Raw genomic sequence first — 27060 nt, 5'->3', positions numbered from 1 at the left:
TCTCTCTGTCCCTCTGCCTCTCATACGTAAGTATTCAATTAGAGGGGCCAGCGCCATGGTGCACTAGGTTAATCCTCCGCCTGTGGTGCTGGCATTCCATATGGGTGCCCGGTTCTGGTCCCAGTTGCTCCTCTTCCGGTCCAGCTCTCTGCTGTGGCCCGGGAAGGCAGTGGAAGATGGCCTGGGTGCTTGGGTCCCTACGCCTGCATGGGAGACCAGGAGGAGGCACCTGGCTCCTGGCTTCAGATCGGCACAGTGCTGGCTGTTGCGGCCATTTGGGGAGTGAAACAGCAGAGGGAAGACCTTTCTCTCACTGTCTGTAACTCTACCTAATAAAAAAATCTTAAAATAAAAACCATAAAAACCTCAATTAGAAATGTAAACAAGATAAAGTGGATAATGCCTATGATTCCATTCCTCATATCCAGTAGTGTCAACAGGATGTTATTCATCGTTTTGCTTTTATCATGCAAGTGTAAACACGTGTTTCCTCTATACAAATGGGATTCTGCTCTGTATGCTCACCTGAAACCTACTTTCCTTATTTAACAGTATGTCACGGGCATACATCAGTGCCAGTAGATATGGGCATACATCCTTATTTTTAATGGCTATGGAATTTATTTTTAAAAGAGATTTATTTGAAAGTCGAAGTTATATAGAGAGGGAGGGAGAGACAGAATCATCCATCCACTGGTTCACTCCCCAGATGGCTAGATCTGGGCCAGGCAGAAGCCAGGAGCTAGGAGTTTCTTTTGGTCTCCCACATGGGTGCAGAGGCCCAAGCACTTGGACCATCTTGTGCTGCTTTCCTGGGTGCATTAGCAGGGAGTTAGATTGGAAGTGGAGCAGCCGGGACTTGAACTGGTACCTGAATTGGCTGCTGGCCCCATAAGTGTCAGTTTTACCTACTATGCCACATACGTGGCCCTTGGAATATTTTATTGTACACTCGTGATATTGAACTGATTTCCTTCAGTTGGATGTATATGTCACTTCAACTTGGTCTGTATATTAAACCGAACAGTAAACATTCTTGTACATATATTTCTGCTTACCTGTGTAATCATTTAAGATATTACTAGAAGTGAAATTCTGGGGTTTAAGAAAATATACCTTGGGGCCAGCGCTGTGGTGTAGCAGGTAAAACTGCTGCCTGCAGTGCCGGCATCCCATATGGGCACCAGTTCGAGTCTCAGCTGCTCCACTTCTGATCCAGCTCTCTGCTATGGCCTGGGAAAGCAGCGGAAGATGGCCCAAGTGGTAGAGGGCCCCTGCACCTACATGGGAAACTGGAAGAAGCTCCTGGCTCCTTGGCACAACTCTGGCTGTTGCAGTCATTTGGGGAGTGAACCAGTGGACGGAAGTCCTCTCTCCTCTGTAACTCCACCTTTCAAAAAATAAATATTAAAAATGAATACACCCCAATTTATGTAGTGTTGTCCTGCTCTCCTGAAAAGGGGGTATGGATTAATAATCCCATCAGTAATATTTGTCAGTGACAGTTTGCTTACTTTCAAGCCAAGAATTTTGATGGGAATGGGTGAGGAGGGTTCAAGAAAGCAAACAGGATCATTAGATCCCTAAAGGGTTCAGAGAAAGGTATCATGGACAGAGAGGGCAGGGGGAAGCATTAAGCCCAGGAACTGGCCTCCATAAGCAACCTGTGCCTGCCTTCACTTTGGTCACAGGTTCCAGCTCCTCAACTACTGGGCAATGCGCGTCCCAAGCCAGCAGAATAGGCAGCCTTTTCCCCAACAGCGTCAGCGGGCAAGCAACTGCAGCGGCTCCCCTCCAGCCTGGGCAGGCAGAAGCCTTTCTGTGATTTGGAGAAAGCCCTGCCTGCAGCTACACCTGCCTGCTCCTAGCTCTTGTCCTGTCTTGCACATGAAAGAGGAGCGAGGCTGACGTGTCTCACGGAGGACAGGAGATCAAAGGCCAGTCAGCCTGCCAACTGTACGAAGCGGTACTGTGCCTGAACTTGGGCCCTGGCTCCAGAAGCAGACATTCATCTTGGTTGCTGCAGGGAAGCGTTCTATGCCACGTTAGGGTGGGGAATCAGGGCAGGGGTAGGAGCAAGGATGACAGGCAGTCACGTCTTACCTGCCTGTGTCCTGTGGTTACCTGCTGCCTTAGGTCTTCTCTTTTTATTTCTTATAATTTCTTACATGAAACAGATCTTGGTGCCTCATTTTATGGGGAAAAATCCTTAAGATACTGTTCTTTCATCTGTCATGTCTCCATTCTAATGTCACAAGTGTCTTCTTGATAGATGGTACCTGCCAGCTGTTGTCCCCGTGGTGTGTAGTTGTCACATAGCTTCCAGGGGCCATCCCCTTTCCCCCTGCCTCCTGCACTAAGCAGCTTTAGAGCACAATGGGGCAGCTGCTTAACAGCTGTTGCCTGCACTTTAGGGCAGAAGCCCCGTTTGGCTTCAAGGACACGGCTCCTCTCTGCCATTTCCAGGACAAAGAGTCCCGGGACCAGTCAGGGCTGCTCGAGTACCAAGTGAAATGGGCCGGCAGGAGGAATGAGGGAGAAGAGTGTGCGTTCCCCAGGGCCTTTCCCAACAGGCTCTCTAGACTGCTCTCCTTCCCTTTGTTGGTGCTGTTAGAAAGCCAGGAAAAATGGCACAGAAGGAAGCAGAACTGTTTATCCACTGCCTCAACCCAATACTACTCCTGGTTTATTGAAGCCAATGAGATCCTCTGCAGATAACCAACCATATTCGAGGCCATGCAGTTATGCTCAATAGATACTAGTTATTTATCAACTTGCAGAAATGCCAAAGAGGGAGCTTGGCTGGACATGAGTCTAGAACTTGTGGTGACAGTGACAGCACCTTTATGGGTCACCAGAGGTCAGTGTCAGACCCTCAACTCTGCTGGCCCAGAGCTAGATTCTATCATACGGGACAGAACAGCTTCTTAGTGAAAGGTGATGGGGAGAACTCATTTTATACTGAGGGTTTCCCATTCCCATTGCTCTAGAATGGCAATGCCCACATCCAACTCATGCCCTTTCTGCTGGCAGAATACATGGAAAACAGCGATGGAGCAGACGTTGGGACTGGTCCTGAGCATCGTCCCATCCTCTGATGAGCACAATGCAGCACCTTGTTCCCAAACCACTTTCTCCAGTTCATGTGACAGGACACCATTGGTTATTGGTTTTGTTGTATGTGTGTGTGTGTGTGTTTGACAGGCAGAGTAGACAGTGAGAGAAGAAAGGTCTTCCTTTACTGTTGGTTCACCCCACAATGGCCGCTGCGGCTGGCACACCACGCTGATCCGAAGGCAGAAGCCAGGTGCTTCTCCTGGTCTCCCATGTGGGTGCAGGGCCCAAGCACTTGGGCCATCCTCCACTGCCTTCCCGGGCCACAGCAGAGAGCTGGCCTGGAAGTGGGGCAACCGGGACAGAATCCGGCACCCCAACCGGGACTAGAACCCGGGGTGCCGGCACCACAGGTGGAGGATTAGCCTATTGAGCCATGGCACCGGCCGTTGTTTTTAATCTTGTTCATCTCCCTTGGTACGTCAAAGAGTTAGCATCATCTGAAACAATTTTATTGTAATTCTCCTATAGGAGCCTCCTATATCTCTTGACGTCCTGAGGGCCCCTTTGTAATCATTCCAGTCCCCTCTGCTCATGCAGAAGGTTCTTTGCCATGAAGTCTCGGGAATCTGGTAGGGTTATTTTTCTAGTAGTTTATATGTGCCGAGCTTCCAAAATATTCCCAAATATGAAACTTTTAAAGGGTTGAAACGATGCCACAAGTGAAAATCCCACGTCATGAAACTTTGTTTCATGCATAAAATTAAAAAAATCATCCTATAAAATTACCTTCAGGTCATTTGTATAGGATGTATGAGACAAAGGAATTTTACCTCTACACTTGTGTCCCATTGTCAGGATTTCACCTGGCATGCGTATCTCCAAATCTGAAAAAAATCCAAAATCTGAAACGCTTCTGATACCAAGCATTTTGGCATATACCCAATCTGTAGTATTTTCATAAAGTTCTAATTGTAAAGATTGATCAGAATTTCCATAAACATTTTTTAAAAAGCACTGCATGTAGAAGATACAAACATCACATATTAGTTTTCTTTTGCTAATAGGAAAGACACGAAAACTAAGGGGAGCAATGCAGAACTAATGTAAAACATCTTATGAGGAAGAGAGGGAGGGAGGACAGGCAGGTGTGGGTGACAGAACATGAAAGAATGGACATGGTGGGGATCAGACAATGGAAGGGTCAGCCTTAGCTGTGCAGTAGAGTGAGACAGGCAGATTCAGGGTGGGGCAGCTGTTGCAAAGAGCCGGGGCTGGGTGGAGGAAGCTTGGGATTTAGTCCCAGATCTGTCCAATAGTCGTCTAATGCAGGCAAATTATTTTACAGCTCTGGCTTTAGTTTTGCTGCCTGTAAAATGAAGGGTTTGGGCTCAGTGATTTTCTGAGGAAGATTGTAGTTTTGCCGTGCTCATTCAAAAAAGCCCTGAGAGCAGGCAAGACTCCTGTGTTTCTGGGAAAGGATTTCTCACATGCTGGACTTGAGGGCTGTCATTATTTCTTGCTGTAATCTTGCTGAAGATTACGTGCGGTCTGTGATCTGGTCAAGTCTGTTCTGAGCTTGGGTGATTTTCACTTCAGAAGGAGAGAATGGACAAGCGATTGCATACATAATGACGGTGGGAAACACGCACGGGTAGCTTTCAAGGACAGGAAGAAAGGTGTTCGGCACAGTCACATTCCAAAACCAGAACGGGGAGAGCAAGCTAATGCAGGTGAACTTGAACTTGGGAACGTGCTGCCTGTGTGCCTGGTGCAGAAGTAGTCTCCATCTGGGCAGCTCCATTATTTCCTAAGCCCCGTTACAGAGAAGTGATTTCAGGCAGGGAACTCTCTGCAGAGGGCATATGAGGATGTTAGACAGGGCAAGCAGTTCAGAATAGCAGTCAATGGCCACATCCAAGTTTAATGTAGCCACAGGCCACGTCACAAGGGGGCACCTTCTGAGATGTGCACACGTAGGGGATTTCTCTGTGGTGCAAGCACCAGAGTGACTCACTCATGCAGACCAAGATGATCATGCTGTCACTGAGTGACAAGAATCTTATAGGACCACCATTGCACACGTGGTTCCCTTGTTGACCAAGATCTTGTAATGTGGCACTTCAGAGTAGCTGGCATACACAGAGAGGCATCTGTGGATGCAAAGCTTAAAAATACTTAGGTTATAGAAAGGGTCTGATGAGTGGCTCACTCTTCGCCTGGCTCAAATTTCCATTCTTCCAGTTTTCTTCATTAGTTTAGCTTAAAAACAGCCTCGATGAGCTTCTCGGGTGAGTACTTGGGTCTTGTTCATTGCTGTATGCTCAGCACCTGCTGCGATACTGGCCCAGTGCAGAGGCTTCCTAAATGAAGGCTGAAGGAACCAAGAAATAAATGAAACCACCCAAGGATAATGTTCCAGAGGATCCTATTTTAAAGGACTTTGAGAACTGCAATTGTAAAGTCAGCATGTAATGGAAGAGAGCAGATAGTGCAGAATTCTTCTTGAAGCAGAACAGAGCAAGCCAACAATTGAACAAAAACAGAACGTCTCTTAGGCCCCAAGGCTTGGCTATAGCATGCCCTGTGGAATTAGCACGGCAATGAAACGTAGGCCAACAGACAGGAACGACTGCGATGGAAATGGAGTAACAGGAGTCAGCATTGAGGCCAATGTTGCCTGTGTTTGTCCATGGAGGTTGGGCTGTAGATGTCCTTTCTTAAATAGGAGAGAAGAACACCCAGATTGGCAAATCCCCACAGGGCAGTGGATTAGTCAGACCCACCTGGCTTTGGCTTGCTTTCATCTAAAATCCTTCTAACTCAAATATTATTTGATTTCCATGGGGATCTCCTTAGAGGGAACAAACACGGCGATGTTGCCCATTGCTGTCAGTTGAGCTCCTGTAGGACAGATACTGAGACGGAGTAGGAGGTCTACTGGTGGTGGAGGTGATAACCGTGAGAGAGAAAAGAGGAGGAAACAGGAGGAGGTAAGAGGAAGTCTTCCTCCTGTGATACAAGTCCAACACCTGTGAAAGGAAAAGGAGCGAAGAGCAGAACTGAGCCGTGTGGCTCTGTGCAAGTCTCTACTGATCCAACAGGGAGCTCTGAAGTGGAGACTGCCAGGGAGAGGGGCTCCACACAGGTAGACAGGGCCAGATCCCAGTACTCCCAGCTTGTTCTAGTACTGGCTGGGGGTTACCCAGGCACAGCCTGGCCTCCACTCAAACATGTAACAGGTCCTGAAGGCACTGCGGCTAGAGGCTAGCTGTCATTGTCCTCCTTGAAGTTCGGCAGTGAGCACCTTCTCGAAAGGAGATCCGCATGGTGCACCTGCACTGCATCCAAAGCCATCTCCAGAGCTCCTGTTCTGCACGGCCTCTTACAGGGACCAAGGCTGGACAGTCACATACTTGATTTCCCAGCCTCGCTGATGCTGGAATGACCACATAACCCCGTTCTGGCCAATGGGGCTTCTGAGAAGCTGCCTACACAAGAGAAAGCTTTGTGGAAATAAAGCAGGTGGGGCAGGCGTTGGGTGTAGAGTTAAGTCACCACTTGTGATGCGCACATTCTGTAGTGAATGCCTGGGTTCAAGTCATGGCTCCGTTTCCAATTCCAGCTTTCCACTAACGCACAGCCTGGGAGGCAGTAGGTGGTGGCCAGATGGTTAGTTCCCTGTCACCCACATGGGAGACCTAGACCGAGTTCCTAACTCCTGTCTTTGGCTTGCTGTAGCCCCAGTTATTACAGGCATTTGGGGAGCAAAACTGCAGATGGAAGGTCTTTTAAATAAAGTGGAAATTAAAATGTATGCATGTGCACAAGAACATGCATGTGTATACACATACCCCCTCGCTATCTGTTTTCTAATTTTGAATAGAGTCTTTATGTCTGGAGTTGCAGCTATCTTGTAGCTATGAGGCCTCAAACAACCATGCTAAAAGATATCGTTCCTTGATGACATTGAGACTGTTTTTTGTTAGACAATAATATTCTATGGTTTAATCTGTTATCTTGGATTTTCTGTTATTTGAAGCCAGCTAATACATTATCTGGTTTCCATAATTTATAGCATGTATGTGTAAGTTCCCATAATAGATCTTGAGAATTAAGTTGACATTCTTCTTTATCAATTCTTAATACTTTGAGTGAGGTAGTGCTTGTGAAATCAATATTCACCGAGTACATTAACAGTTCTGACACTAGACACAGAGGGTGGCCAAGGGTGACATGGCGTGGTCACTCAGAATCCCTCTGGAGTTGTGCTTTTCAATCCTAGCAGAAGGTTTTACATTTACTCAAGCCCCAGCCAGAAATAATTTTGCACTTACTCCTCATGTAGGATCTCTGTTCTAAATGTGCTTTACATTGTGATTTAATGCTATAACTAGCACTCAAACAGTATTTTACACTTGGTTTTTCTGTGGGTGCAAACTGTTGAAGTCTTTACTTAATATATGCTAAATTGATCTTCTGTATATAAAGAGTATTGAAAATGAATCTTGATGTGAATGGATGGGGAGAGGGAACAGGAGATGGGAGGGTTGTGGGTGGGAGGGAAGTTATGGGGCGGGGGAAGCCATTGTAATCCATAAGCTGTACTTCAGAAATTTATATTCATTAAATAAAAGTTAAATAGCAGATTCTTGAAACCTGCAGCTTATTTTTCCCCTGTAGTGAATTAAAGTAGAGCCTGCACTTCTAGGTGGATTTGCTCCATTTGATTCCTTGTAGTCTGGAACAGCAATGGATTAATACAGACTACTGGGGTCAGTGGACATTGTCTGGAAAGATGACCAGTGGATGCAGTTTCTTAGAGAAGGCTATTAACATTGTGTCATCCTTCTAGAAATGTATCTACACCATAAGCAAACTCACTGTCTTGTGAGAAGTCAGGTCCTGGGAAAAAGATCCATAATAGACAAGTTTTAAACATGGATGGAGAAAGCCTGGGGTGAATAGAGACAGTGGAAAACTGCATTGCTGGGTTGCAATAGAGGGAATTCTGGGCACCTGTCCCTTCAGCGTGAGGACCCTGGATATGGAGCAATCAAACAAAAAAATGGATCATTTTGACGTTCTCGTCTGAGTCCGTGTTCTCAGTGCAGTTAATGACACACTTAAACTAGGATAATTCAAAGAGGGTTTAATAAAAGGACTACTTTCAAAGGTAAAGGTAGGGTGTAGGGAAACCACAAGGGATAGTGCAATTAGCCAAGACCTAACACCAGCTGAGCTGTAACCAAATCATGCCTAAGGCAATGAAAGGTTAGGGTTGCAGGAACTCAAGAGCAAGAACTGTAGAAAAATGGCTTGAGAAGACCCATGGCCTGGGGTAAGAGCACACATTTTGTTGGAGGGAGGGAGCCAGAGGAATAAGTGGCTTTCTAGACCTCATAGGGCTTTCCTGGCACAGCGAGAAGCCAGAGAGCACCCCAGCCCTGCTGGTGGAGAGCTTCGTTTTCGTTTCCTGGGTGGCAGCTGGCAGGAAGAAGAGCGAGGGGAGGTGAAGGTCAAAGACAGCTGGTCTTTCCTCTGTCCTGTGGCCGGGATGGTCCCAAATGTCTCTAGGACTGAGGAACAGAGAAGAGAACCGAGTCTGAATCATGAGCAGACAGTATACCTTGTTCCTAAAATAGAGAAATTCTGAAAAGAAACCAAAACTTTGGGCTTCCGTGTAAGACTGACATGGAAGACTCTCTGGGGAAGAACTAAGAATGGCATTTGGAAAGATATCTTTGGCTGGTATTGGAGTGAGAATTCTCATTCCAAGTACTGATAGGCTATGTCATCCAAGAATAACATTATGGAAATATAGAGGGAAATGAGAATTCAATGTTGAAAAAGAAAAGGGAAGTGGAACCAGACAGGATGAAGAGGAGAGGTGGGCATTTACTGAGGGGAGCAAAGCTCATTAGAAACCCTTGGGGAGGGGGGTAGCACTGTGGCATAGCAGGTAAAGTGGCTGCCTGCAGTGCTGGCATCCCATGTGGGCACCGGTTCAAGTCCTGACTACTCCACTTCCTATCTAGTTGCCTGCTTATGCCCTGGGAAAGTAGAGGAGGAAGGCTCAAGTACTTGGGCCCCTGCACCCACGTGGGAGACCTGGAAGCAGCTCCTGGCTCCCATTTGGCCCAGCCCCAGCTGTTTTGGCCATTTGGGGAGTGAACTGGTGGATGGAAGAGCTTTCTCTACTTCTCTCTGTATCTCTGCCTTTTAAATAAAAATCTTATGAAACCTGTGGTTTATGACTCACTGCTCAGAACATTGTCCCATGAGGGTGGACATCCCCAAGATATCCCAGGCAAGCAGGGATTTCCACCTGGGCACACTCGCGCTTGGACCCAAGTAGGTTTCTGGTAGAAGACAGAAAGGGGAGTCGATATGGTACACACAGTCGTGGCAACCAACTTACCGAAAGCTAAGACTTGGACTTGTGAAGGAATTTGCCTGAAAGAATTCCCAGCTGGGAAGTGATAGAGCTGGGACTAGCACTGTGGTGCAGTGGATTGGGCCACCACCCCCGAAGCCAGCATCTCATGAGCACCGGTTTGAGTCCTGATTGCTTCACTTCCGATTTCACTTTCTGCTACTGTGTCTGGGAAAGCAACAGAAGATGGCCCAAGTGCTTGGGCCCCTGCCACCCACAGAGATTTGATGGAGTTCCACGTTCCTGGCTTTAGCCTAGTCCAGCCCCAGCGGTTGCGGCCTTTTAGGGAGTGAACCACCAGATGGAAGATACCTCCCACCCCGTGTGAGTGAGTGAGTGTGTGTGAGTGTGTGTGTATCTGTGTGTAACTCTTCCTTTCAAATACAGAAAATAAAAATGTTAAGAAAGCAGAAAATGTAGCTGGGCTTTGTCTGGCTCTACCTCCAATGCCTTTGTCCTCTGGGATCCACTTGCAGAGCTGTAACAGATTGGCCCAGGTTTCTCGCTTTAACACACTGGTAATTTATCCTGTAGGGAGGAGTGGCTTTGAGCATACGGAGAAAGAAACACAGGATATTTTTAGGAGATGAATTCATTTCACCTGGAGTCAGGAACACTGGTTCCTAGTCTCGGTTTTGCTACTGATTTATGACTTAGATAGTTACAAAGTGTACATGGAAAAGTAACTTGTCTATAATATGGAGTAATAACACCTTCAAGACTCAGATGATGTAAATGTAATAACAACGTTCCCGAGTGCTTTGATATCCATGGATAAAGTGTTTTGAAGAAAAGTCTAAGATGTCAAACCAGCAGTTTAGACCTGCTCATTGAGAACACTCAGATAAAAGCCGAACACCAATTCTGCCAGATGAAGTGACAGTAGGATTAAAAAAAGTACCAAAATTTAAGTGCCTAGAGAAATCCCCATTAGGAACATGAACCGCAAAAAAGAATCACTCCTTTGTTATACTGGGAGAGCCTGGTCTCCTTGTCTGAACTCGTGGATCTGAGGCAGCCCACAGAGAGGATCAGGCTCAGAGGCGAGCAGCTGCCGGGAGCCTCACGGGGGTCCTCGGGTGACATATGCCATCCTGCCGAAGCGCTGTGGGATCCCAAAGCTCCCACTGGTCGTCTAATTTCAAAGGGAACATGTGAAAAATGAAAGATATGATACAACAGCTATTGTGGTAGGGAGGACAGAAGGAAATCAGATGCAAAATCCAGGCAGGTTTGAAATAATAGACTCGAAGTGTTGGAGCTGAAAGTAACCCAGCTTCAAAAAATACCTCAATTTGTGGTCTTCATTTAGAAAGGTTCAAATCCTTACTTTTAAAAAGTTTACTTTCATCTACTTGTAAGGTAGAATGAGAGAGGCTGAGAGACAGATATCTTCCATTCACTGCTTTACTCCCCAAATGGCCTCAACAGCCATGGCTGAGCCAGACTGAAGCCCGGAGCCGGGAAATTTGTCCTGGTCTCCCATGTGGGCACTCGAGACATCTATTGCCTCCCAGGATGCACTAGTAGAAATTTTGATCAGAAGAGGAGTAGCTTCAATTCAAACTGGCACTGGTATATATGTGGGCAAATATACATCAACCTGCTGTGTGCCACAACGCCCATCCCCTACCTACTTTCTAAGTGCTTAAAATGAATACATGTATTCAGAGTAGCTTTGGGATTATGTAGAAATACAAGGGACTTCCAAAAGCTCATGGAAAAAACTATGTATGGATTTCAAAATTTTTACACCAAAATAAACTTGTCTTTTAATTCTGTTTTCCTGTAAATTTCTTTAAAAATATTTTTTTATTATTTTTGAGATGACTTTATTTAACAGGTAGAGTTTTAGACAGAAAGAGAAAGGTCTTCCCTCCGTTGGTTCACTCCCCAAATGGCCACCATGGCCAGTGCTGCGCCGATCCGAAGCAAGGAGCCAGGCGCTTCCTCCTGGTCTCCCATGTGGGTGCAGGGACCCAAGCACCTGGACCATCCTCTACTGCTCTCCAGGGCCACAGCAGAGAGCTGGACTGGGAGAGGAGCAACCGGGACTAGAAACCGGCGCCCATATGGGATGCCGGCGCAGCAGGCGGGGAATTAACCAAGTGAGCCATGGCACCTGCCTAAAAATGTCTATGTGAAAGGCAAAACTACAGAAACAGAAACACACACAAACACAGCTCTTCTTTCTGCTGACTCACTCCCCAAATGCCCCACAGCCCAGTCTGGGCCAGGCCAAAGTCAAGAACTTGGAACTCCATGCAGGTCTCCCAAGTAAGTGTCAGGGGCCCAAGTACTTGTGCCACCTCCCACTGCCTTCCCAGGAGTAATGTCAGAAAACTGGATTGGAAGTGGGGTAGTCAGGACTTGAACTGACACTGATATGGGATGTAGGCATTCCACTGCATCATAAACACTGCTTCCTCCAATTAAATTTTTAGTACTCTTATACAGATTGCCATGACTTGAATTCTGATCAAACTTACCAGCTATGCAGGCTGGGAAAGCAGAAGACGGCTCAAGTGCTTGGGCCCCTGCACCTGCATGGAAGACCTGGAAGAAGCTCCTGGCTTCTGGCTTCGGATTGGCTCAACTCTGGCAGTTGCGGCCATTTGGGGATTGAACCAAAGGATGGAAGACTTCTGTCTCTCCCTTTGTAATTCTACCTCTTAAGTAAATAAATCTTAAAAAAAAGATGGGGGCCGGCGCCATGGCTCACTTGGTTAATCCTCCACCTGCGGTGCTGGCATCCCATATGGGTGCTGGGTACTGGTCCTGGTTCCTCCTCTTCTAGTCCAGCTCTCTGCTGTGGCCCAGGAAGGCAGTGGAGGATGGCCCAGGTGCTTGGGCCCCTGCACCCGCATGGGAGATCAGGAGGAGGCTCCTGGCTTCGGATGGGTGCGGCGCTGGCCGGGGCCGCCATTTGGGGGGTGAACCAGTGGAGGGGGGGACCTTTCTCTCACTGTCTAGCTCTATATGTCAAATAAAAGAATTATACAGTTAGTTTCTGTGTGCAGGGAGGCATGTCTTTGCCCACGCCTACCCCTGTGTCTATGTAGGTGGTATAAGAGGACACAACTTTCAAATGAAAATGCCCCAAAGTTGGAGTCACACTCTTGGGTCCTGCTCTTTCAGCTCTGTGTCCTTTGCTCAGCCACTTCACCTCTAACCCTAGTTTGTCCTCTGTCTTTCTTCTTGGACTCCTTTCTTTGGCAGTCGTGTACCAATTTTGATGCCAACTCAATCCCTTCATTAGCTTCTATTAAAAAATCGATCCACTCTGAGTGAATCATGGGTTTTTTTCCCCTTTCCCTGTTACTGTAGGTTTTAACCATCATTGATCACAGGGAGATATCTCAGCACACAGATTGCTTGGAATTTCACTTGGAAAATCCTCATTAGACTCATCTCCCAACTCTTTCTGCTTCTTAAAAATTTTATTTATAATGCAGAGTTACAGAGAGGCAGGTACAGAGGGAGCAGATCCTCCATTCACTGGTTCACTCTCCAAATGGCTGCAACAGCCAGGGATGGGCCAGGCTGAAGTCTGGAGCCCAGAACTCCATCCAGGACTCCCATAGTCCAAATACTTGGGCCATCTTCCACTGCTCTACCGCACACGTTAACAGGGAGCTGGATGGAAAGCAGAGCAGCTGGACTCAAACTGGACCTGACATGGGGGCCTGCCTCACAAGCAGCGGCTTAAACCACCGGGCCACAACACCGCTCTATCAGCCATTGTCTTCCTCCTCCTCCTAGATCTACCCTAAGAACGCATTCAAGATCAGTCTCCTTCCCTGCTTCTCCTTCTGTCCTGAGAAATGTGTTTCTTCTGCAAGAAATCGACCTGCCAGTTCACTGCTCTTATTACAACTGGCTGGTGCAACTGTCTTCCTAGAACCAAGCCTCTTAGCAACTGCTAAGAAAATCTTTTTGCCTTATCCTATTCTCAAAGTTCTTAACCTTTGGCATCCAGTGAATGACTCCTTTCTGGAATGAAACCGTGTTGGGTGTTTTCCATTTGCTCTCAAAGGTCTCTTCCTCCACTGCACTCCACCAGCCTCTGTGCCCAGGGAGGTTGATCCAGACTGTTCACAGTATTGGCACCCTTGCTGTCTGGCAGTTGGGTGGCTGGGCCTGTAAGTGGCAGTATCAGGAGACAGGAACAAGGGAGGAGACCCAGTTCAGTTCCCATCATGCCAGTCACTGCAGGTTGGACACATCCTCTGTTAGTTGGTCTTCCCCTACAGCCTCTGGGTTCTGGCCCTAGGAACTCCTCGTGCCTGGAGGCGTCCACTGTTTCTGCTGTGGCCAGCCCTAGGGATGCTTGGTTTATTGTGGGTTTCATTTACTAATCTACACCTTTAAAAATAGTCCCTTAATTTAAATCTCCTCAATTACACCATTTGAGGCTGTCAACTATGAGGGCTTCTGGATACAGCAACCTAGAATTTTCATGCCTTCATTTCCTCAACAACCATGATTGGGTAAGCATATCTGATCAGGAGCTAGTGTGAGGACTAGGGATGCAAAGGTGATCAACACTCTGCCTTCCATGAGCTCATTGCTGGGGAAGGAAACAGCCAAGTGAACAGGTGGGACAGTGGGCTGTGATAAGAGCTGTGCCAGCATTTTTGATCTGGAAGGACACGATAGGGCTTCTTCATTCTCTAGGAGCTAGCTATGGCCTGAATGTCTGTGTCCTTCTCCCAAATTACTATGTTTGAATCTTCTCTCTGAAGGTGATGGCGTTGGGGCACAGGGACTTTGGGAACTCAGTCGCTCACTCAGGATGAGACACCCCACCCCAAGCTCTGCCTTGCTCCTTCTACCATGTATAGCATAGCAAGAAGTGCCATCTACAAACCAGGTTCACCAGGCACTGAAAGTGCTGGCACCTTGACTTTGGACTTCAGACCTATGAGACGTACATATGTCATTTATAAGCCACATGGTTTATGGTATTTGTGGTAACACTGAGTGAACCCATACAAAAATCTAGCAAAAAATAACATCCTAAAGAGACAGAACTTTGTTGATCCTTCAAAGAGGAGTAGGGATGTGGCAGGGGGCTACCATTGATCCGGTGCTGCAGTGAGGTGGTTCGACTGTGTTTGGGGGTGTGTGAGTGTGGGGGGCATTCGGCTTGTTGGTGGTGGCAACTTCCCCCTCCCCTCCCGCCACCGCTGCAGTGGCCGCTCCCTGGGCTGTAGGAAACGAGCGACAACGATGACATCGAGGTGGAGAGCACGAAGAGCAACCGAGGTTTCAATCTGCGGCTGACAAAAGGGCTCATCATAGCGCACTGGAATGGAAACGTGGGGACCACAAAGGCAGCTGTCACAGCTTTCGGGACTCTAAGGAGAGAAGGCAAGCCGGGCCCAAATCCTAGACAGAGCCACAGAGTAAATCCAGTATACGCGAAGGAAAAACCGCACACACCAGCAAGACATTGACGACCTCAAGCGGCAGAATGCTCTCCTGAAGCAGCAAGTCGTGCATTGGAGAAGGCGAGGTCGAGTGCCTAACTGTCCCTCCTCAGATGGCAGCCTGCACACCAGCACCAATGGCGGTGCCACCTCTGCCTTCGATGGTGCTGCGGACTGCAGCTCGGAACCAGAACCGGCAGAGCACCCAACAGGCTCCGAGTGGGGCCAGCTAAGGTGCACAGGGCGGGCCAGCAATGAAACAGAGTCTCCCCCTTGTCTTGGCCTCCTTCTGTTCGTCGTTAGAACCCTCAGAACCATTTAAGAGGGTATTTTTTTTTAAATTTTATTTTTACATAGACAGTCTTGGACAACAGCTCGCAATCTCCTTCCCTGTTTCCATTTTTTAAAAGATGTATTCCCTTCAGGGATTCCCTGTCCCCACCAAGAGTTTTTAAACCAAAAAAGCCCAACCTGCAGCTTTTCTGTGGAGGAAGACAGCTGGCTGAACCCATGGGCACGTGGTGGCCCACCTGGCTTCTCCTGGTCTCCCACACCCGTGTTTGACAGACTTTGTGTATCTGAACTGCTTTATGTGGAGAAGATGGCCACTTTGGAATAATCAGAATTACTCCCCTCCTTTTTAAGAATTTTTCCTGAAAAGCTATTCATCTTTCCTATCGAAAACACCGCATCCTTGAAGTTTGTGGCATACAAAAGTGGGGACAGATTGGTAGCGCAGCATCCTTGGGCATCTTTCACTCCTGTTCCTCTCAGGAAGCTACTTAAGCCCATGGTGCCGGCCTGTGAGAGGCCCATGTGACCGTCTCACGGTATGTGTGGGACACAGCAACAGTGAAGCCAGGGCCACCAGCCAGTGGTCGGGGGTGGTTACTTGGCGGAGGGACAGGGAGGGAGGGTTGGGTGAGGTGGAGGTTTTGTCTTGAGGGCCAGTGATGTTTTGATACTTATTTCCTTCTACTGAAATTTGAACCTGATTGTCCCCACTTCTGATGATGTCAGTGTTACAAAGCGATAGATTCATAAAGTAATGATCAAATCTTCCTTTCTGTGTGTATTTCTAAGATATAGAGCCAACTGATATTTTATGTAAATACCAGGAGCAACTTACCTGGTACTAAACCCACAGCCTAGTGCAGACACCCCCCACTCCAAGCTCTGGCCCCACTCCGTTTCCTCCTGTCCAGGAACCTGTCTGTACTGTGATCCAGCCCTGATTCTGGCTGTGGTCAGCAGATCCCAGTGAAGGGGTTTGTGTGTCTAGGTCCCATTTGTCTTTTTCCTACTCTGTTCCTGGCATTTGCTGATTTCTAGTTCACTCTGTAGTCTGTCTGACTCCATTCCATGGAAATAAAGAGTACATTGTACGTACTGCTCAAGAGTTGTCCTGCAAGTTAAGGATTCCCCCTTTACTAGAAGACTAAATAAAAACTTATTATCCTAAAAAACAAAAAAGGAGTAGGAATGAGCCAGGTGGATGGGGAGGGTGAAAAAGAAAGGAAGATGTACTGGAAGAAGGAACAGCTTTGGAAAAACGCTAGGAGGATCAGCCCAGAGGGGCAAGGCCCAAGTGGCATTTGAGTGATTGGTGGAAGGGGACAAGGGGACATGATGCAGTAACTGGCCTTTTCCTCTTTTTGGCCACGGTAGTTTTGTTTTTACCAACCATGCATGGGTCAGGGAAGGGCTTTGTGTTTCAGGAAGAGCACTCTTGGTGCAGTGTGAAGGGTAGTTTAGAAAGTGGGCCCAGAGGGCCAGCACTGCGGCTCACTAGGCTAACCCTCCACCTTTTGGCGCTGGCACACCGGGTTCTAGTCCTGGTCGGGGCGCTGGATTCTGTCCCGATTGCCCCTCTTCCAGGCCAGCGCTCTGCTGTGGCCAGGGAAGTGCAGTGGAGGATGGCCCAAGTCCTTGGGCCCTGCACCCCATGGGAGCCCAGGATAAGTACCTGGCTCCTGCCATCGGATCAGCGTGGTGCGCCGGCCACAGCGCACCAGCCGCGGCGGCCATTGGAGGGTGAACCAACGGCAAAAGGAAGACCTGTCTCTCTCTCTCACTGTCCACTCTGCCTGTCAAAAAAAAAAAAAAAAAAAAAAAGTGGGCCCAGAGGCCGTGAAAACAGTGATGAAGGCAGAGCAGAGAGATATAACAGGAGGTTATTCTAGGGTGGGGTGGGATGGGAGGAGGGAAGGGCTCAAGAGAAAATCTTCCTGGACAGAACCTGCAGCCTCTTTGCCATCCGAAACAGGAGCCATGGAAGACAGCTGTGTCATGGAATAGGAAATTTCTATTTCCATACATACTCTATCAGGCTTGTACGTGCCAGAGCTCAGTATCATATTCAGAATGTAATACAGGGGTGGAGAACCTTTTTCCTGTCAGGGGCCATTTAGATATTTATAGTATTCATGGGCCATACACAATTAGCAACTTAAAAATTAGCCTGCCACAGACTTACTGAATTTTGAGCCCTGCCTGTGGCTATCTTGGCAAATACTGAGTTGGACAGTAACAAATCCAAGCTTCCGAAGGGCAGGTCATCAGCACAGAGGCCTTCCTGCTGTGCCCGTGTGGGTCGGGGCCGCTGCCACCACCTGTCCCCCTGGGTGCCCTCGTTTTCCCGAGTTGGCAGGCGTGGGACTCAAGCAAGTCCCATGGTGCAGTGAGAGCAGCAGTTCATTCTGGGGAATAATCTACTGAAGTTAGTCCAGCTCGAAAAATTAGTTAAGAAAACTGGACCTTGACCTGTTCTGAACACAAACCCTATTGCCATACCCGGCTGCTCTCACTGACTCAGGTTTTGGGTTGGGGGACAGGGGAGTGGATTAGGATTCTGGAGCAGCTTGCTTTTGGCGTCTAAGTAGTAGAGTGGACATGAAACTGTTGAACTACAGGTAGGAATACTTTCCCCACATCTCTTTTCCCTGTGCCTCAAACCCTGAGGACAGCTCCCATGGCACGAAGAGAAATTTGCTTTCCAGGGGTTTTGGGGATCTCTCATGGGAAGGATAACAGGGTCATAGAAGCTGGTGCTTGCTCTGCCAGCCCAATACTTCCACCCAACCCATTTTCTTGACAACCCAGCCACAGTACTTAGTGCTTAGAGAAAGGCCTTGGAATTCAAACTTCCTGGGTCTAAATTCTAACTCTGGTTCTGCCTCTTGCCTGATCCATAGTTTGCATAAATCTGCTTAATCACTCTAAAGTTATTTTTCTTATGCATAACATGGGCATATAAAAATCTTCCAGAGGGGAAGAGGGAATTAAGTGAGCCATGGTATGGCTGAAATAATCACTTACAGTGGTAGCTAACACTGGGTAGTAAGTTAGAGATAGGCTGGTCAAGTTAGGAGCCCAAGCCAGGCTTCCACTTTTGTGGCTGTCGCCTACTTAAGACGGGGAGCAGTGGGAGCCATTGAGAACACTGCCTCAGGCTTGGTCCAAGGCCCCAGCTTTTGCCCTTGCAGAGTGATGAGTAACTGGAATGTTGGCCGACTCCTCTACAGTAAGGATTGTCACGTGTCAGGATTAGAACTGGACTAGCTGGTATTTGAGCTTTCTGTTCAGGAAATCAACTAAGAAAATATTGGACTAAGCTTGTGTCGAGAGGACTTTGATAAGCATAATTTTTCACAGTATTGTATGATGTTTATTTGAAAATTCTTCCTGAATTTGGAATCTGAAGATGCCCATGATGGGCCCTTGGGTGTGAATCGGACATTGTTTCAAGTTCATTTCTGCATTATTCATATGTTTACAAGTCCACAGTGGGGCTGACATTTTCCCTTTTATGAAGATGAGTTTTTCATCTCCTTTCTTCTTCCTTTCTAACAGAAGAGACAAAGTTTCCCTCCCTGATGAAGATACAATGCCATGCTGTGTGCCTGCTAAAGACAAAAATTCTAGAGCCAGACTGCTTGGGTTTGAATCCAGCTGCTCCACTTAGGCTGTGTTACCTTAGGCCAGTTACTCATTCTCCTGTGGCCCACATTCCACACGTGGGACACAAAGAGCAACAGTAGGATTGTGGTGAGGACTCAGTCAGCGTGTGTAGCCTGTAGAACAGATCTAGGTACTAGGGCTGTGTGTGTGCCATCAACTGTTCCAGATGATTTTCAAACATAATACTGAGTACCCCTCCTAACAATCCTGTGAACACACCCTGTTTTTATTGCCATTTCACAGATGAAAAAACGGAACCTCGGAGAGGTGAACTAGCAGGTAGTAGAGCTGGGAATTAAGCTTCAATTTGTCCACTTTGAAAGCCCATTCTCTTAACTGCTACTGACCCTGCCTCCCAGTGGGTGCTTAATTTTTGTTGTTTTTTTGAAAAACACATTCAAGCATGCTTGGCAATTTCGCTGATGCCACCTGACTTCCTTAGAAAAGGATCTTTCTCTTGACTACAGATAGGTGCAAATTCAAGATGAAAGCGGGTGGTTGGAATCAGGAGATTCCCAGGAAGCACTGGTGGCAGTCACAGGCCTACATGAGGTCAAGTTGCACTTACTTGTCTGTGGACCTGCTGCGTTCGACTTGGCTGCATCCCAGCTCCATTCCAGCTGGCCTCTCGGCTTCTGTTTTTTCTGCTCTCGTGTGTCCTCCAAGCAGCTGTATGATTCATCTAGCTAAGCTTGAAGATTTTCAAACATTTGTTCTAAATTACCCCTAGTAATGGAAAATGCCTCTAAGACATTTGGGGGAACCATGTTTAGAGCAGTTTGTGATACGTACAAGATTTGACAGGCAGAGTTAGACAGTGAGAGAGAAAGGTCTTCCTTCTATTGGTTCACCCCCCCAAATGGCCGCTATGGCAGACGCTCTGCGCTGATCCGAAGCCAGGAGCCAGGTGCCTCCTCCTGGTCTCCCATACGGGTGCAGGACCCAAGCACTTGGGCCATCCTCCACTGCCTTCCCAGGCCACAGCAGAGAGCTGGACTGGAAGAGGAGCAATCGGGACAGAATGTGGTCCCCCAACCGGGACTAGAACCTGGGGTGCCAGCACCGCAGGCAGAGGATTAGTCTAGTGAGCCACGGCGCTGGCCTGTACAAGATTTTAAAAGGCTCATGCTTCATTCTACTTTTTATTTAAAGACATTTGTTTGAAAGGCAAAGTTACAGAAAGAGAGACAGGTCTTCCATCACTTCCCAAATGGCCACAATGGCTGGAGCCGGGTCTCCCACATGGGTGCAGGGGCCCAAGGACTTGGGACATCCTCTGCTTTCCCAGGCCATGGCAGAGAGCTGGATCAGAATAGGAGCAGCCAGGACACAAACAGGTGCCCATATGAGATGCCGGCCCTACAGGTGGAGGCCTTACCTGCTATGGCACATTGTTGGTCCTATTCTGTTGACTTATTTATTTTTGACAGACAGACTTAGGCAATGAGAGAGAGAGAGAGAAAGGTCTTCCTTCTGATGGTTCACCCCTCAAATGGCCACTATGGCCAGTGCGCTGCACCAATCCGAAGCCAGGAGCCAGGTGCTTCCTCCTGGTCTCCCATGCGTGCACAGGGCCCAAGCACTTGGGCCATCCTCCACTGCCTTCCCGGGCCACAGCAGAGAGCTGGACTGGAAGAGGAGCAATCGGGACAGAATCTGGCACCCCAACCAGGACTAGAATTCGGGGTGCCAGCACCACAGGCAGAGGGTTAGCCTAGTGAGCCATGGCGCTGGCCTATTCTGTTTATTTTTAAAAGTTTATTTACTTGTTTATTATTTTTGAAAGGTGGAGTGACAGGGTTGGGGGGAAATTATCTTCCATCTGCTGATTCACTCCCCCAGATGGTTACAACAGCCAGAGATGGGCCAGGCTTAAGCCAGGAGCTCCATCTCAGTCACCCATGAGGGTGGCAGGGACTCTAGTACTTAGGCCATGATCTGCTGCCTTCTCAGGCACAATAGGAAGCTGGATGGAAAGCAGAGGAGCCAGGACTTGAACCAGAACTCTGGTATGGGATGTGGGTGTTCCAAGAGGTAGCTTGACCTCCTGCCTCACCATGCCTACTCCAAGGCTCTTGTTTTATTTTAGAATTTTAAGGCACATTTTACATTGCATTTATTTTTCTTGTAAGTGAATTTTTTATGTAGGAATAATTTGTTATTTTTAAAAAACATTTGAGAAGCAGAGAGCGAGAGAGCTTGATTCCATCCACAGGTTCGCTCCCGGGAAGCTTGTGATGGCTGGGCAGGACGCTGAAGGCATGAGCCAGGAAATCAGTCTGGTTCTCTAATCAACAAAGATGCATGCAGACTGAAAGTGAAAGGTTGGAAAAAGATATTCCATGCCAACAGAAATGAAAGAGCAGGTGTAGCCATCTTAATATCAGACAAAATCAACTTTAACACAAAAACTGTTAAGAGACAAAGAGGGGCACTATATAATGATTAAGGGATCAATTCAACAGGAAGATACAATGATTATCAATGTATATGCACCTAATTACAGGGCACAGGTTTATTTAAAAGATACATTAAGGGACTTAGAGGGAAACTTAGACTCCAATACAACAGCACTGGGGGACTTCAATACTTCACTCTCAGAAATAGACAGATCAACCAGACAGAAGATCAACAAGGAAACAGATTTAATCGACACTATAGCTCAAATGGATCCAATAGATAACTACAGAACTTTCAATCCTACACTTAAAAGAATTTACATTCTTCTCAGCAGTGCATGGAACCTACTCTAGGATTGACCACATACTAGGCCATAAAGCAAGTCTCAGCAAATTCAAAAGAATTAGAATCATACCATGCAGCTTCTCAGACCACAGTGGAATGAAGCTGGAAATAGGCAACTCAGGAATCCCTAGAGCATATGCAAACACATGGAGACTGAACAACATGCTCCTGAATGAACAATGGGTCATAGAAGAAAAAGAGAAATCAAAAACTTTCTGGAAGTAAATGAGGACAACAGCACAACATATCAAAACTTATGGGATACAGCAAAAGCAGTGTTAAGAGGAAAGTTTATAGCAATAGGTGCCTACATCAAGAAATTGGAAAGGCACCAAATAAGTGAGCTTTCAATGCATCTCAAGGATCTAGAAAAACTGCAAACCAGACCCAAAACTAGTAGAAGAGAAATAATTAAAACCAGAAGAAATCAACAGAATTGAATCCAAAAGAACATTACAAAAGATCAGCCAAACGAAGAGCTGGTTTTTTGAAAAACAAGATTTACACACCATTAGCCCAACTAACTAAAAAAAGAAAAGACCCAAATCAATAAAATCAGAGATGAAAAAGGAAGCATAACAGACACCACAGAAATAAAAAGAATCGGCTGGCGCTGCGGCTCACTAGGCTAATCCTCTGCCTGCGGCGCTGGCACCCCAGGTTCTAGTCCCGGTTGGGGTGCCAGATTCTGTCCCGGTTGCTCCTCTTCCAGTCCAGCTCTCTGCTGTGGCCTGGGAAGGCAGTGGAGGATGGCCCAAGTGCTTGGGTCCTGCACCTGTATGGGAGACCAGGAAGAAGCACCTGGCTCCAGGCTTCAGATCGGTGCAGCACGCCAGCTGCAGTGGCCATTTTGGGGGTGAACCAATGGAAAGGAAGACCTTTCTCTGTCTCTCTCACTGTCTAACTCTGCCTGTCAAAATAAGAATCATCAGAAGTTACTACAAAGAATTGTATGCCAGCAAACAGGGAAATCTAACAGAAATGGATAGATTCCTGGACACATTCAACCTACCTAAATTGAACCATGAAGACATAGAAAACCTGAACAGACCCATAACTGAGACAGAAATTGAATCAGTAATAAAGGCCCTCCTAACAAAAAGCCCAGGACTGGATGGATTCACTGAATTCTACCAGACATTAGGATTAATAACCAGAATCTACAAAGAGATCAAGAAACTCCACAACAAAACAACCCACTTAAGAGATGGGTCAAGGACCTCAATAGACATTTTTCAAAAGAGGAAATCCAAATGGCCAACAGGCACATGAAAAAGTGTTCGAGATCACTAGCCATCAGGGGAATGCAAATCAAAACCACAATGAGGTTTCTCCTCACCCCGGTTAGAATGGCTCACATACAGAAACCTACCAACAACAGATGCTGGCGAGGATGTGGGGAAAAAGGGACACTAACCCACTGTTGGTGGGAATGCAAACTGGTAAAGCCACTATGGAAGATAGTTTGGAGATTCCTCAGAAACCTGAAAATATCCCTACCATCCAACCCAGCCATCCCACTCCTTGGAATTTACCCAAAGGAAATTAAATTGGCAAACTAAAAAGCTGTCTGCACCTTAATGTTTATTGCAGCTCAATTCACAATAGCTAAGACCTGGAATCAACCTAAATGCCCATCAACAGTAGACTAGATAAAGAAATCATGGAATATGTACTCTAGAATACTATACAGCAGTCAAAAACAATGAAACCTGGTCATTTGCAACAAAATGGAGGAATCTGGAACACATCATGCTGAGTGAAATAAGCCAGTCCCAAAGGGACAAATATCATATGTTCTCCCTGATCTGTGACAACTGAGCACAAAAAAGGAAACCTGTTGAAGTGAAATGGACACTAGGAGAAACAGTGACTCGATCAGCTCTTGTCCTGACTATTAATGAACAACTTAATACTTTATCCCTTTTAGTATTTTTTGTTCTACTTAATACCATTGGTTGAACTCTGTAATTAATACAATTATTCTTAGATGCTTAAAGTTTAATGAAAAGTGATCCCTGTTAAATATAAGAATGGGAATAAGAGGGAAGAGATGTACAATTTGGGACATGCTCAGACTTGCCCCAAATGGTGGAGTTAGAAACGTGCCTGGGGATTCCAAGTCAATCCCATCAAGGTGGCATGTCCCAATGCCATCTCACTAGTCTGAGTGATCAGTTTCAGATCACAATTGATCATAATGATAGGTCTAAGAGTCAAAGGGAACACACAAGACTATTGTCTACAAATACTAACCGATAGAATAAAAAAGGGAGAGAACAATCCAACACAGGAAGCGGGATACACAGCAGACTCATAGAATGGCAGATGTCCTAAACAGCATTCTGGCCTCGGAATCAGCCCTTAAGGCATTCGGATCTGGCTGAAGAGCCCATGAGAGTATTTTATGCAAGGAAAGTCAAGACACTCTGGAAAAATAAATAAATAAATAAATAAAAATAAAAAATAAAAAAATAAAATAACACAAAACCAAACCTAAACGAAAGATCTCTGCTAGAGAGATCGCAGTGGAAAAGAACAGGCCATCAAAGAAGGAGGTGCCGTTCTCTGAAGGGAACAGAGAACTTCCACTTTGACTACGATCTTGTCAAGATAATATTGGAGTTGGAGAACTCAAGAGGCTTCCTTCCATAGCCTTGGCAGCTCATGACAAGAGCCTAGATAGATTACTAACGTCATAAATAAGCGTGTCAATTGTTAAATCAACAGGAGTCACTGTGCACTTACTCCCCATGTAGGATCTCTGTCCTTAATGTGCTGTACAATGTGAATTAATGCTATAACTAGTACTCAAACAGTACTTTACACTTTGTGTTTCTGTGTGGGTGCAAGCTGTTGAAATCCTTACTTAATATATACTAAATTGATCTTCTGTATGTAAACGATAATTGAAAATGAATCTTGATGTAAATAGGATGGGAGAGGGAGCGGGAGATGGGAGGGTTGTGGGTGGGAGGGAAGTTATGGGGGGGAGCCACTGTAATCCAAAAGCTGTACTTTGGAAATTAACATTAAATAAAAGTTAAAAAAAGAAAAAAAACATTTGAGAAGCAGAGAGCAAGAGCTTGATTCCATCCACAGGTTTGCTCCTGGGAAGCCTGTGATGGCTGGGCAGGACACTGAAGCCTTGAGCCAGGAACTCAGTCTGGGTCTCTAATCTGGGTGGCAGGAGCCTATCTACATGAGCCATCACAGTTGCCTTCTGGAGTTCACAGTAGCAGCACTGGAACCAGGAGCCAGAGTCAGGAATCCATCCCAAGTACTCAGATAGGAGAGGCAGCTTATCTATGTCTTGATAGCTAGGCCAAACGCCCATCCCTAGGAATAATTTTAGTTTTCCCACTAATTTGTAGGGCTAGTAGAGAGAGTTCCATATTTCTCTCACCTGTCTTACCCTACTGTTAATGTCTATATAGCTGTGGTACATGTCAAACCAAGAGATCTGTTTTTACATTACTTAATGTAAACTCCAAGCTATTTGGAGTTCACAAGTTTTTTAGGTAAGACAAAGGTACTCCAGAAAAGTTCACAGAAAAGTAGTTTTAAGACATAAATTTAAGCGGATGCAAGAGTTTGTGAAATTCACAGTTCCTTCATAATATGAATTTCCCACACACTTTTTTGAAGAAACCCCATGTATTTTTCCTGTACTAGGATCCCATCCAGGGTTCCACCTTGACTTTAGTCAGAGTTTCCTTAGTTGGAGTAGGTGGCATTTCCTCATCCTTTCCTTGTTTTCATGACCTTGACAAGTAGCAATTGGGATCTTGTAGAATGTTCCTCATTGTGTTTCTCATTAGGAGATTGGAGTTAGTGGTTGTGAGCTGATGTGCCACAGGGATGCTATGCCCTTCGTAGCACACTGGGTCAGGGACTATGCAACAATAACACAGCTTTTCACTGCGGATTCTAACCTGGCTCACTTGCTTCAGTGAGTGTCTACCAGTCTCTTCATTGTAAAGTTACTGTTTTTTCCCTTTCTCTTCTCTGGTTTATGGAAGTGAGTCTGTAAGACCTGTTGGCCCTCAAGGGAAAGGTAATAAATTGCACCTGCTGGAAGGGTGAGGCTGTATCTATTTTATATGAGATTCTTCTGTAAGGAAGATTTGTTTCTTCTCTCCATTTATTAAATCACTAATTTATAGTGATTTGGATCACTTTGGCCTTAACATGTAATATTTTCACCCACACATATATAAGTGGAACTGGCTTTCTAGAGGTGTGTATCTTGGGACTGGCACTGTGGCATAGTGGGTAAAGCTACTGCCTGCAGTGCCAGCATCCCATATGGGCACCAGTTTGAGTCTGGGCTTCTCCACTTCTGATCCAGCTATGGATCCTCTGCTATGGCCTGGGAAAGCAGAAGATGGCCCAAGTCCTTGGGCCCCTGTACCCGCATGGAAGACCCAGAAAAATCTCTTGGCTTCAGATCAGCCCAGCTTTGGCCATTTTGACCATTTGGGGGAGTGAACCAGCGGATGGAAGGTTTCTCTCTCCTGCCTCTACCTAATAAGGTAATAAATCTTAGGATAAAAAGTGTATCTGGAAGCTTCTACTTTCCAGCATGTAGTTTGAGCAAAACCCAAGTCTTCACAGGTGGTTTCCTGACTTCTGCTGCATTCTTGTGAGCAATGGAATAAATGAGGCACACAGGTGGATGAAGACAGTCAGTGTTGTATGAGGTTCCAATCTTCGATCTAACACCAGTGTCTGACCAAAGTGCAACCCAACGCATTCTGAATTTCTGTAGGGCACGCTACCACCTTCCATGCTAAGGCTAAGAGCTAGCGGGGGACTTGAGTTAGGCACATTTTGGAAGTGACCCTCAACTACTTTCCCCAAATATAACTTTAACAGCTCAGCAGCCTTTACAACGCCAGGAAAGAGCCGGGGACAGCGAATAATGCCTTTTTTCCCCAATTTTGGAGGCTTTAAAAAGCCTTGAGGCACCTGGGTATCCGGGCCTCCTGGCAGCTCTAATTCACCTGCAGGAAGTCAGGGACCAATTGTAGGGCAGAAGTAGCTGTAGGCTTTTATTGGTCCATGCACACAAGGAAGGCGGGGCTTTGAGTATATAAAAAAGGGAAGCTGGCAGAGGAAGGCTGTTGAGGCTTTGCGGGTGGGTGCTGTGAGGTGTGCGTGAGCATAGTCTCTAGAGCTGAAGGCATGCTGGGTACCAGGGCGTCGTTAGGTGACTAAGAAGATGGCTGAGAGGGGGTGGTGGTAAGCGGGAATAGCACACTTCTAGGAGACTTCGAGGAGAACTCTAGCTAGCTTATTGTAGAAGAGGAAGACGGACAAGATGAGGTTAGGAACATAAGCAAGCTAAGGAACTCGGACATAGGGGAACCAACGTGTGTGTAGAGAAACTTTCTCTAGGAATTCACGTCAACTTTTTGAAGTCCTACGTGT

At 46.6% G+C, this 27060-nt stretch overlaps 1 long non-coding RNA gene and 1 pseudogene across 3 annotated transcripts; one reads left to right on the top strand and one right to left on the bottom strand.

Moving 5' to 3' along the window:
- Nucleotides 1-8198: 8198 nt before the first annotated feature.
- Nucleotides 8199-26657, bottom strand: LOC138843387 (uncharacterized). 3 transcript variants are annotated; one of them, XR_016212579.1, is made up of 3 exons: nt 9932-10038; nt 9476-9658; nt 8199-8633 (listed from the first exon to the last, which is right to left on the bottom strand). It is a non-coding gene; the product is annotated as an uncharacterized LOC138843387 (long non-coding RNA). The 3 variants fall into 3 exon arrangements; XR_016212577.1 differs by lacking the exons at nt 9476-9658; nt 9932-10038 and adding an exon at nt 26599-26657; XR_016212578.1 differs by lacking the exons at nt 9476-9658; nt 9932-10038 and adding an exon at nt 26634-26656.
- LOC127483127 (protein max pseudogene) lies at nt 13915-15244 on the top strand (annotated as a pseudogene).
- Nucleotides 26658-27060: the final 403 nt, after the last annotated feature.

This window comes from Oryctolagus cuniculus, chromosome 8 (assembly GCF_051225735.1).
Source record: "Oryctolagus cuniculus isolate XC-2025 breed Fujian yellow rabbit chromosome 8, ASM5122573v1, whole genome shotgun sequence".
NCBI lineage: Eukaryota > Metazoa > Chordata > Mammalia > Lagomorpha > Leporidae > Oryctolagus > Oryctolagus cuniculus.
Note: the sequence above shows the minus strand (reverse complement) of the source record. Positions and strands in the feature narration are given on the sequence as shown.